The 12,432-nt window shown below is 42.5% G+C and overlaps 1 long non-coding RNA gene across 2 annotated transcripts in view; it reads left to right on the top strand.

Moving 5' to 3' along the window:
* The first annotated feature begins 249 nt into the window (after positions 1-249).
* LOC131903763 (uncharacterized) overlaps positions 250-12,432 on the top strand; it is a 37,761-nt gene continuing 25,578 nt past the window's right edge. Inside the window, exon 1 of one of the 2 annotated variants that reach the window (XR_009377589.1) lies at positions 250-431. This is a non-coding gene — a long non-coding RNA (uncharacterized LOC131903763). The remainder of the gene's footprint in view (positions 432-12,432) is intronic. The other variant, XR_009377588.1, reaches the window with a different exon arrangement.

The following is a 12,432-nucleotide window of genomic DNA, read 5'->3' as shown; positions in this document are numbered from 1 at the left end:
CAGACTGTTTACCTTGATATGTGAAGCCTTAGTCCTTAGGTTATTTAGGTAGATACGTCTTACAGATTAATAGTCACCCATGAGTGTCATAATAGTTATGTTAGAAAGGTTTTCCAGATTTACAGAACTTATGTCAGATGGATAGGTAATCTTCAAACACTTCATAGACCTAGAAAATATGGCATTGAAATGTTTTGATAACTTAGAATTCTGTTGTCATGAGACACAATTGCTCCTGGCAGCCCTGTACTCCCAAGAGAATGTTGGGCTTCTAAGACACTCTGTTTGGAAGTTTGTCTTCTTCTTGGCACAAAATGGCCAAGAACTGGGCAAAGAACTGTCCTTGCCTCAACTGTAGACAAAATGAACACTGTCCTTTCTGAACTAGCAGGACACAAGGAAGAGTGACTGGTAAACCTTGCCAAGACAGGGTAAGATAGTCTTTCATAATTCCTGTGTCTCAAAATGGTCTGTCAGATATTCTTGGCCTATAGCCAAAATAGATGCCTCCATGGTGCTCAGAATCTTTAGGTGATTGTCCAGGCTGCTGGCTGTCTCATAATTTTTCAGAAATTGCTTGTTTGTACTTCCTGTTTTCTCAGGTAATATTATTTTCCTTCTCAGGTCTTTGATGGGGTTGAAGACTAGATAGAGTTATAACCCTCTCATATATCTTAGCTAAGAACATTTCAGATAATAAAGTTAGATTTTTTTAGGATAGAACAGCTATTGGAACAATCTCTGTAACATGTCATTTACCTATGTTCTGCACATTTCTGAACTTTGGTATGTGTCTGTTGTTTGATGTTGTTCTTGCTGGTTGTATTTCAATTTTTGTTTATGTTATTACCTTTCATCTCTCCTGGATAATTGTTCCTACTGTATATAGTATTGTATTAGGTTAGAACTTTCTTATTTAGACAAAAGGGGGAGATGTAGTGGATAGCTGTTCTGTCTATGACCTTGAAACACCACCCCTAGAGATGTAGCAAGTAACTGTCCTACCTACCTATGACCTTGAAGTACCTGCCCCAGGGCATGGTTCAGAGTTACCCTTAAGACCTGAGATGCACATAGGCTGCTCTCTTCTCTCACTTGTGGGCTGGATGGTGTGGACCGTCTCAGTGGTAGAACAGCGCTGGACTGCACCTTAGCTTTCCAGGACCCTACGCTAAATCTCCCATGCTGTAGTGAGTTTTCCTCCCTAATAAATTCCTTCACCCTTTAAACAAAATCCTTTGATCTCTCATTACTTGTGTCTCTTATAAATCCTGCTATATTCTAATCTTCTATACACTAGGAAATTAAAGATAAAGAGAAGAGAAATAAAGGAGAAGGAGAGAAAAATAAGTAGAAGAATAAACTCATTGTGTGCTTATGCCCTAGCACTTTCTATATATTAATCTCATTTCATTAGCACATACTCCTGTGAGATGGTCATGATTTTGTTCGCAGCTTACAAATGAGAAAAATGAAAGTGAACCCCGAGGACCTGAAACAGCTTACCTGAAGCTACACAGCTGGCAGGTGGAAGGCCATGTTTCTACTACACCTTTAACACTGCAGTTACTGTCATCCACAATCCATCGAGCTTCTCCAGCACCCCAGAAATGAGCCAACTAGACTTAGCTTCCCCACCAGACGAGCCATGCTCTAGTATCCTGCCCCATTTGCTCACAGGTTAAGTAGTTATTCTTTCAAAATACTTGGATTTGGCAAGGTGACAAAAATAATCTATGTGTCTGTGTGTATGTATTCAGTAGTATCTTAGTTACTGTTCTATTGCTGTGAAGACACATCATGACCAAGGCAACTTGAAATAGAAAGCATTTGACTTGTTTACAGTTTCAGAGAATTGGCCCACAATCATCATGGCAGGAAACATGGCAACAGGCAGGCAGCATTGTGCTGGTACAGTAGCTAAGAGCTCACATCTGATCCACAAATTGAAGGCAGTGGGGTAGGGGAATCTGGGCCTAGAAACCTCGAAGCCTATGCCCAGTTCTCAGTTGGCACTAGGTCCTAAAGGCTCCCTCCAGAGAGGGGGTGAGAAGGTGTGGTATCTCGAACAACAAGCTCAATTTCTTCCAGAAGGGGCAAGCCTTATATACCCTCCACCCTGCCCGGGGAGGGGTCTGTTGCATAGGCATCTGTTGATGTGACATGGCTCCCCTTCATTGATCCAGGTCATCTCATGCCCCCACTCAGACACCTGTAGCTAGAGTTTTCCTGCCTTGCCCACAGTCAGGACAAATCTCTGTCACCCGCCAGTCCCACAGCTGCTCAGACCCAACCAAGTAAACACAGAGACTTACATTGCTTACAAACTGTATGGCCGTGGCAGGCTTCTTGCTAACTGTTCTTACAGCTTAAATTAATCCATTTCCATTAATCTACACCTTCCCACATGGCTCGTGGCTTACAGGCGTCTTCACATGCTGCTTGTCAAGGCGGTGGCTGGCAATGACTCCTTCCGCTTTCCTGTTCTCTTTTCTCCTCTCTGTTAGTCCCACCTATACTTCCTGCCTAGCCACTGGCCAATCAGTGTTTTATTTATTGACCAGTCAGAGCAATTTGACATACAGATCATCCCACAACAGACACCATTGTCAAGGCTGTCAGGCAGACCCAAGTTGGCTCCCAGGAAGTATGTTATACACTGGCTCTCATTACCAGTTTGGGCTGGCCAGCCCTCAGGCCTGTTAGGGCTGATTCATCCCATACCGAGTGACACCTCCTCCAACAAGGCTACATCTCCTAATCCTTTCTAAACAGTCTGCCAACTGGGAACCAGACATTCAAATATATGAGGCTACGGAGGCCATTCTCATTTAAACCAACACAAGTAGTGTTTGGACAAATTTACACTAAGATAAAGAAGAGGTAAATTCTCTCCCAGCAATATGTACCACAATACACACAGCACAGCCCAACACTTAACCTTTCCAAAAGCATGTGACTTTGGAAAACAGTTAACTGAAATTACTTGTGATCAACACTTTTTTAAAAAAAAAAGAAAATTGAAATTTTTGTAGATAATCTCCCTCATTTCTGTACCCTTGTCTTGACTTACCCTTCAAATAAGAATTTTCCTCAGCCACCCCACAGACATATGAGTCCTTTCTGATTTCATTTCAGTAAGGATCAAATATCACTTTTGCACACTTGTTTTACTTCCACTGTGGGATGTACACTTTTCTCTGGGTAAAGAGTAGGAGACAGCTGTCGAATATGCAAGATTCCTTTTACCCCTATGGCCAAAGAGGCTAGACATCTGTACAAGCAAGACACTTTGAAGAAAAGAGCATGGGTCAAAATTCAAGAAAATAATTATTTCCTCATCAAAAAATTAGTGCTTCACTCTATCTCTGTAATATTGTCATACATTTCGTTTTCTACTAGTAGGAATGTATGTTTAGTCTGTGTCCATAGTACCCTGAACCAGTCCAATCTTGTCTGATCTTGGAAGCTAAGCAAGGTCAGGCCTGGTTAGTACTTGGATGGGAGATAAATGTTCATAACATGGGAACCTTTGAGATCAAAAATCTCTGAACTATAAAAAACAGAAAGGAGAGATGCAACTAAATATTAAGAAAGATGGTGTGGGAGCATAGTCAGCTTTGTAAAAGTTTTAATGTGGTCAATTCAAAGCCCCCTTTGGGCATTTTGTATCCTTAGATATATTTTTATATATCATTGTCTCTGGTCAGCCAAGTGCACATCAAGAGAACTTGTTTGGTGAGTATTACTACACACAGGAGAAATCTCAGTTAGACCATGACAGGAGGACTTCAAAACCAGTTTCTTTCTATGTCAAATCTGACTCATCTTGAACACAATCTGCATGTCTTCTCATTTCTTGCTTTTTTTTTTAAAACAGCCTTAGCCACTATGTTGACATAAAATTTGTGAAAGAAATACTATCTGCAGACACCTGGCAACTTGAGTCATTGATATTTTTAACCCTAGAGCTCTCTCAAATAGAAATGTAACTTTAGGCATCTAAATACCTGAGTCAGAGATGTTTTTATAGCCCCATTTTCCTACAAAGACAAGAGGAAATTTTAGGGGTTTCCCCTTAGCATTGCATAATTTTTTTTACGTGTGCTGTGTAAGTCATCATGTTACACTGTTAAGCACAGGAGTGAATGAAATAAAATCTCTTAGGTTACCAATGTGAGCACCTAAGTGAGGAGTTGAGATACACTGATTTTATTGAACACAGACGATGTAACTTCAAGGATCCAGGGAAATTAGTGACGTACCGATTAAAGTAGTTGAGAATTAACCAGGTTTTTAGAAAACAGGAAAAGACCATGCAGAATGTAGAAACAGCACACAAAAGAGAGTCGAGTCAAGTGTCTCATTGATTCTGGTGGATCCTGTTAGAATTTTATCACGAAAGTCTCAGAAGGGTTCAGGAAGAGGAGAAATTACTTTTGATTAGAGACTCTTGGAAAGGTGCCTTAAAGGTGATGTTTGTGAATAGATAAGGCCAAGAGCATGTACACACAAGCTTGGGTCTGAGAGCAGAAGTAAGAAGGAAATTCTAGCTAGTTTCAGTTCTAAGAAAAGCCTGGTTCTGTACTCCTAGCAATTTACTGCTTCTGAGTTATAGTTAAGACTCCTAGACTCATACTCCAACCTATTCTGAATTTCTAACAAATAAAAACAATATCCAGTAGCAACAATAAACTTATCCCACACTTAAATGAATGGGATTAGTCATATTTACCATATAAGAAGTATAGAGAGCTAGTCACAGAATCTGTTACCTGTACACATCCTAGGACCATCTCTCATTTCAGTCAGTCTTCAGTGGAAAGCTCTATACAAACTCAGAGTAGGCTCAACCACACGCTAAGCACAGTCCACCAAGACTCCTAGGAGTCTTCTCTCTGACCCAGAACATTCCCAGCCCCTGGCTGTGAAGCAAGGGAGGCTGTGTCCTAAAGTCCCCTGGACCAACCCTCAAACACGTCAGAGTCCTATACACTGTGACATGTGGATTCAGTGAAAAGTGGGGACAGAAGGAAGCATCCTCAGGTTGGCTAAGGTGGCACTTGAAGATTCTCAAGGAATTTAGATCTTGAGTGACCATACCAGCAATCTCCTCTATAAAGGTGGACCCCCTTCCTTCCTTTCTTAACGATTCTCCCACTCCTCATCCTCTTGAATCCATCTCTTAAATTATCTACTTGCCCACAAGTATTTGTTTCAGGCACTGTTTTCTGAGAAGCCATTCTAAAATAGAATGATCTATATAATTATTGATCTATATAATTATGATATACGCAAACCCAAGAGCCTTGCCTTAGGGAAAATTTTTTTTTTTTTTTTTTTTTTTTTTTGGTTTTTCGAGACAAGGTTTCTCTGTGTAGCTTTGTGCCTTTCCTGGAACTCACTTGGTAGCCCAGGCTGGCCTCGAACTCACAGAGATTCGCCTGGCTCTGCCTCCCGAGTGCTGGGATTAAAGGCGTGTGCCACCACCGCCCGGCAGGGAAAAATTTTTTAACGGAAATTGCTAGTGAAATAATATGCCCATAAAAAGGTTGCTCAAATAATGTACAAGTCAAATAAAAAAGTATTAAACTCAATGGACAGCAGTCTCTGATATTAACAGGCAATGAAACACAAAATCAGCTTCAAAATCATGATGCCTGATGATATATATGTCCCTCTGAAAATTCAAGTTGCAAGTTCAAAATTCAAGTTTTGCAAGTGCCAAGACAGCATGCCAGATATATTCAAAGAAGGACAAATTCAAGTTCTAAATAAGCTTTATTAATCTGCTGGTGTTTGTGAATATCAGACTTGATCAGTCCTTAATACCTTAATTAATAGTTTGTGTGTAAGGCTTAGTCATGGGTAAAAAGTAGGATGTCTGGACTTGTGCAATGTTCACTGCCAAGGCCTTAAAAAAAAAAAAAGAATTGGTTGTTATTGTTTCAATTAATTCTCAGTCCACAAATTCAGGGCTTGAAGACTCTTCATTACACAGACTTACCTGCCATGATGGGCAATTATCCCCATGGTATTTGAACTATTAAAAGTTTTCACAAAAAAAGTAACTGAAATGGCCTGTTTTGAATGAAAAACTTTATTTTCTGAATTGTTTAAAGATAATCTTGCTTTTAAAAAATTTTTCTAAAGAGTTGGTTCCTGTTCATTCTGCTCATTCTAAAACCTTAGTAACCAAGAATAATCTCTGTAGAAAACCAAAGGTTTAGCCAAGGCACTGAGGCCATGTGAGTGTGTGGAGATGAGTTGCACATCCCTTGGCTTCTGTCCTAACAAAGCAGGACTTCATCTGTTCAGTGCAGAATGCTCTTTACACGTGGCACACCCTGCTGTGCATGGGGAAATACAGCAGACAGACCCCTCCTCGTATTGGATACAGACATTGTGAATAAAGACACATGTTTGATCAGTGTGAGGAAGCAGAAATGGCAGGAGAGAAAACAAAGAAATCAAATTGGGATTCGGACAAGGAAGCAGCTCTCTGAGGAAGTAATGATTAAGCTGAGCCTGAAAGAATGAGTAGAGAGCAGCCAAGTGACCATGTGCTGTCATAATGGAGCCCAGGGGGGTTGAAAAATGAATGAACATGAACTAGCAAAGCCAAGTGTGGCTTGAGAAGAATCTAGAGACATGGGTAGAGAGGTGCTTAGGCAAGTCCTTGAGGCCATGTAAAAGTGTTTGGGTTCCATGTTAAATGCAACAAGAATCTCAACTAAACATAGGCCAAGAACAAAGCAAACAGAAACCAGCTTACCTGTCACCCTTTCTTGAACGACAGCTGCCATGTATTTCACTGTGAAACAGCTAGTTTTCAAAGTTCTGTACCGTAACCGCCTGCTCAGAATTAATTGTTTGTGAGTTACTTTGATGGTAAGGAACAGGGACCCAGGGCAGACGTGAAATACAAATGAGAATCTTAGCTGTTCCACTCAGTGGGGGTGGACCATGGTGAACACTTCTGCCCAGAAGACAAGCACAGAGAGAGCTGTACCCCGGCCCAGAGTAAAGAAACAGAACACATGATTTCCACAATTTAACATCTGCTGGATAGTGTCCAAGTTGTCTCCAGTGTTCATGTCAGGTCCCCAGCTAATTACAGTCACTTCTATTTATAGATGTGGAAAAGGTCACTGTTTCTTAGGACCTGGCTATGGGGGGAGCACTTCACTGTCATCAAGTTTGAAGACAAATAATCAAGACACTACCCACAAAAGATTCAAGTTCAAAGGGAGTACAGGGGCTAAAAGAAAAAAAAATTCCTTAAAGTCTTTCATGGAGGTTCAGGGGCACCAGTTGGACCTGATAACAGTGAGTGAGGAACCCTAACCTGAAGCACTGATTGATTGGGAATAGGCACGGATATGGTATGACAGGGCAGTGTGGACCAGGCCAAAGCTAATATTCAATGACAAATGCCTGCCTATCTGTTTACACATGAAATACATACATAAAACACTTTAGAGATAACTTTCCTCATGGGCAAGTCATTGTCTTCATTTATGCATTCCCTGGAGACCCAGCATGTCTCCAATGATTGTCCCAACCTAGTGTCACACATATGGTCCTGGTTAGCCAAATGGGCCACAGAACAAAACCAAAAGTCAAAATCTGAGAAAAGGACACAGAGAGGAAAAGAGGTAATGAGGGTGGGATGGGAGATTAAAAGGTGAGCTAGAGTAACCAGAACGTATTGTACAGATATGAAATTGTCAAAGAACTAATTAGTTAACTAACAGGACATACTGTATACATGCATAAGATTGTCAAAGAATAAAAAAATGGTTTAAGAAAATTACATTATAGATTATATAGTTTTTAAATGAAATGGATTAACCTTAAATTTTATTTATTTTTACACAAAGTGCATTACACTGAATTTTCTCTTATTTGAAAGAGCTAGCATATAGTGCTATAACCCTAAAACCAGGGTCAAAAAACTACAGTCTGGGCTTAAATCAGTTTTTATTGGAAGATGAAAAGAGAAAATAACCTTCAAAAAAGTCAACAATAACTTCTATTCTCTGTTAACTGAATTTTCTGCAGTGAACAACTATTGTTTGCACACTTATTTTAAAGGCATTTATTACTAACGTCTCAGAAAAACAATAAAAAGCCATGTACAGCCTACTAATCACTATAAATCAGAAAAAAGAAAACTCCATGAGGATAGAATTCTTCTGATCCTTGAGTCTCAGAATGGCTGTCTGATCAGTTGAGTTGGCCAGGTTATGACCACTCTTCAGTCTTTAGAGCTTTCTTTGTGTGACACAGTGAGCCCCCTACAAGTCACTCGTGAAGCAATTAGGCCGAGAGAATTCTGTCTAGCGACAGTGAACCGCAGGAGCGAGGATTTAGCCAAGCAGTTTTATCTTGAAGCTTCGAGCAAATTCTAGTTACTTTGTGAAGGTGCTGTGAAAAGAGAGGTTGCCTCCGGGATTAGTAGCTACACTGATTTTCTTCCCGGTGGCCTCTGAGGGACACAACCAATAACGACCACTAGGTGTCCTCAAAGTCAAACTAATGCTCACTTGCGCACTCAACTTGTGCACTTTGAAGAGGTGTATTCATTCTGCATCCCGGCGCTGGGCTCCCGGGCTCCCCGGAGACACATTTAAACCTATTTAAAGCCCCGAGCACCCCCGCCCTGCTCTCTGAGTGAAGCGGAGTCCCCGGGGAACAGCATCGGTAACTGCGGTTCTCGGTTTTTGTACCGACGGAAGGCGGGCATGGGAGGTGGAGACCCTCCTAGCCCTGAACCGGAACAAGAGTGGCCAACTGGCCGCCGCCCAACCCCTCAGCAATTCAAGTGTGCAGAGAATACGTCCTGACTTTTAGCTGACTTTCTTTTTTCTCTAGTCGTGGCATTTGTAAACAAGACGGCATTGTGCAGCAAGGAAGCCTGTCCATTCATTTTCACGTCAAGACCGTCATCCAGCACCAAGTCACCGACGCCCCTTCGTACCGGCCCTCCCTTTTCTTTTTCTCTTTTCCAGCTTCCCCCCCTATCTCTGCCCCCTCTATTTCTTCCTTTTCAGTTCTCTCTTAAACCATATCTAACTCTACCACCTTTACACACGCACATGGCGGGGGCGGGGGGGATTTCTGATTAAAATATGAATATTTTACATACTCAATAGAAATAATATTTCATGACTTTGGACAGTCAAGGAGAGGAAAAAACAGGAATAAAAGAAGAAGAAGCAGTGCCTGAGCAATGGCTCTGCTGTTAAGAGTCCTTGCTGCGCTAGTAAGAGGACCCCTGGGTTCTTGCCAGCATCCTCAGGGCCGCTCACCACTACCTGTAACTCTAGTTCCAGGGAATCCAATGACTTCGTCTGACCTGCATAGCCTCTAGTACACATACGCACACTCAGGCACACATACATAAAATAAGTAAATATTAAAAGAGGAGGAGGAGGGAAGGTGGGGAGATGAGAAAGAAAGCAGGTAACTGCCCATATCTACCCAAAGGTTAAGGACAACAAGATCACGTGGTGGGAATGGGTGGCGGGAGCTGCGGAGGGCACTTCCCTTACACCTTTCCTGTCTCAGACTCCGGATCCTTTATCATGTTTTAGGAATTCCTAATCTTACCACAGCCAGATGACTCACACTGGCTGACTGGCTGTCTAGGCCTCTACAAAACACCTGTAGAGATAAACCCTAGTGAGGAAACAACACTCACGGCGGGGTGGCCTTTTCAGATAGCCAGGGGAATTTTCAGGGTTGATTTCAGTTTTTTTCCCCCTCAAAGGCTCACAGACCTTGATCTTAATTTCAGACATATTTGTGTCTGACAGCCAGAAGCTAATTACAAACCAGAACTCCCCCCGCCCTCCCGTGGACTGGGGCCTGCTTCTGCTCAGAGAGGAAGACACATGAGTGCAACATAACCTTATTTGGGGCCACAAAGAGTTTTGGTTTTCCAGCTACTGAGACCGGTCCTCCCCTCACTCACTTCACGCCCGGTCCAGGTTGCCTTTTAGGGACATGTCTGTTCTCTCTCCCCCTCAAGATCAACTGAGACGATCTTTCTAACTAATGTCTCCAGATGAAAGGCTTAAGACAACAGTGAACCACATGCCCTGATTCAAAATACAAATGTTAATTAGGTGACTAGTAACACGGACATGCCAGTGTGTGTCTTTCCGCCCAACTGATAAAAGAAAATAATCAAGGAGCTGTGTTTCTGAAGGCTTAATCAGAGGTAAAGCCCTGTAGAGAGGTAAACCATCCACAAGCGAATAATTATACGCCAACTCTTGTTTCTGAGACAATGGTTAACATGGAGCCCTTGAAAATATCCTTAGTCCCTTCTAGGAGTTCTACCAACATTAGTTCATTTAATATTTCCAACAAGCTCATAAGGTGTATGTAATTATAATTATAAACTAGTGCTTATGGCAGTGTAAAATTGTTCTTTAAAATGTGTAGCAATTTCTCCTGGTATAATTTGAGCAGAGCTCTGAGCATTCCAGAGAGCCTGGAAAACTGTGGATTTTTTTTAAAAAAACTAAAGTTGAACTCAAACTCCTGTGTGTGTGTGTGTGTGTGTGTGTGTGTGTGTGTGTGTGTGTGTATTTGCCTGCATGCATACATGCAAGAGCACCTGTGTTAATTTGTGTGCTTCTGTGTGGAGGACACCCTCAGATAATGTTTCACAGGAGCCATCCATGTTTTCCACCTTTTTTTTATGAACAAAATCTCTCATTGGCCTGGAACTTGTCTTGAAGAGCCACCCCACCCTCAACCCCACCCTCAACCCCACCCTCAACCCCACCCTCACCCCACCCCTCTATTCCCAGGTTTATTTTTTTTTACTTTCTTTTTATTTATTCTTTGTATCTTTCACATCATGTCTCCCGATCCCACCCATCTCCCTCTCCACCCTACCCCAGAATAAAACAAAATAAAATTTGAAAGGAAAAAAAGGGGGGAAGAAGGGGGAAAAAATCTCGTCCTGGAAGCTGCAGTGTGACACAGTGAGTCACGCAGTAAACCCCTTTGTCCATATGTCTTTACACGCAGGCGTTCATTGCAAAGAATCATTGGTTTGGTTCGAGGCCCCGGTCCCTGCTATGGTATCATCGACATTGAACCCTTACTGGGACTCTTCCTGGACATCCTGTGTCAAGGAGATCCTGCAGCCCTGGGTCTGAAGGACCGACCCCCACCCTCACCCCTGTCCCCCAACACACACACCTACACTCCAGCAGATCACAGATGGAGTGGATGTTGGAGTGGGCCAACAGGAAACCCTGGTTCCAGGGCCAGGAGTAGTTTCAGGGTTGGTCCCCCTAACAGCTCTTCACCACCAGGGTGAGCTCTCCAGCATTGCCCTGACTAGTTCACCCTAGCAGCAATGAGCGAGGGGGTGGGGCCAGTTCTTCCGCTTTCACGTTCTCAGGGTCCGCTCTCCCACCTCTACACCCACCACAAGGATCGGCTCCACTGTGCTGCCCAGGTATGGTGTAGGGATCCCTCTCCCAAGGGCTGCAGCTGGTGAGGGGCATGGACAGCTCTCTTGCTCTTATGACCTCAGAGCCATCTCCCCCACCTGCCTCCGCCCAGGTTTATTTTTTAAAGTGGGTTCTGGGAGTTTAACTCCGGTCCTGGTGCTGGCAAAGTAAGTACTTTACCAACTGAGTTCTTTCCTCAACCTGAATTCAAATTTAAAATTGAAAGTTAAAACCTTTTAAAATAATTTTGTCCTAGGACTCGGGAGACAGAGGCAGGCAGATCACTACAAGTTTGAGGCCAGCCTGGTCTACAGAGTGAGTTACAGGACAACTAGGGCTACACAGAGAAACCCTGTCTCAAAAATCCTAAGTAAGATAATAATAATAACAATAATAATAATAATAATAATAATAATAATAATTTTGGAGTTTAAAATTACCCATCTGGCCGGGCAGTGGTGGTGGTGCACGCCTTTAATCCCAGCACTTGGGAGGCAGAGGCAGGTGGATCTCTGTGAGTTCGAGGCTAGCCTGGTCTACAGAGTGAGTTCCAGGAAAGGCACAAAGCTACACAGAGAAACCCTGTCTCAAAAAAACAAAAAAAGAAAAATTACCAATCTGTATCCAGATAAAGGAAACATACTTGGTGATCACCCTTTCTTTCCTTCCTTTCTATTTCAGAAGATCATACATGTTCTGTTCCAGTATGTTCTATTTCTTGGTCTTCCTAAAGCACAATGCTAGGGGGCAGAGCCTCAAGATTTGAAGCAAGAATAGTTTAGGCATTTCCTATGCTAGACTGCGCTACCACTAGAGGCATTCATGCCACTGCCAGAGGCCAAAGGTGGAGACTGAAAGTCTAGAAACTGGAGTGGTCATGTGACTGAAAGGGAGATGGGTGAAGTGTCACTGCAATAGTAGAAATTTGGCTCTCAGAGTTTGTCTGTAGTAC

Source organism: Peromyscus eremicus, chromosome 2 (genome assembly GCF_949786415.1).
Source record: "Peromyscus eremicus chromosome 2, PerEre_H2_v1, whole genome shotgun sequence".
NCBI classification, from domain to species: domain Eukaryota; kingdom Metazoa; phylum Chordata; class Mammalia; order Rodentia; family Cricetidae; genus Peromyscus; species Peromyscus eremicus.
This window is presented reverse-complemented; position numbering and strand designations above follow the sequence as displayed.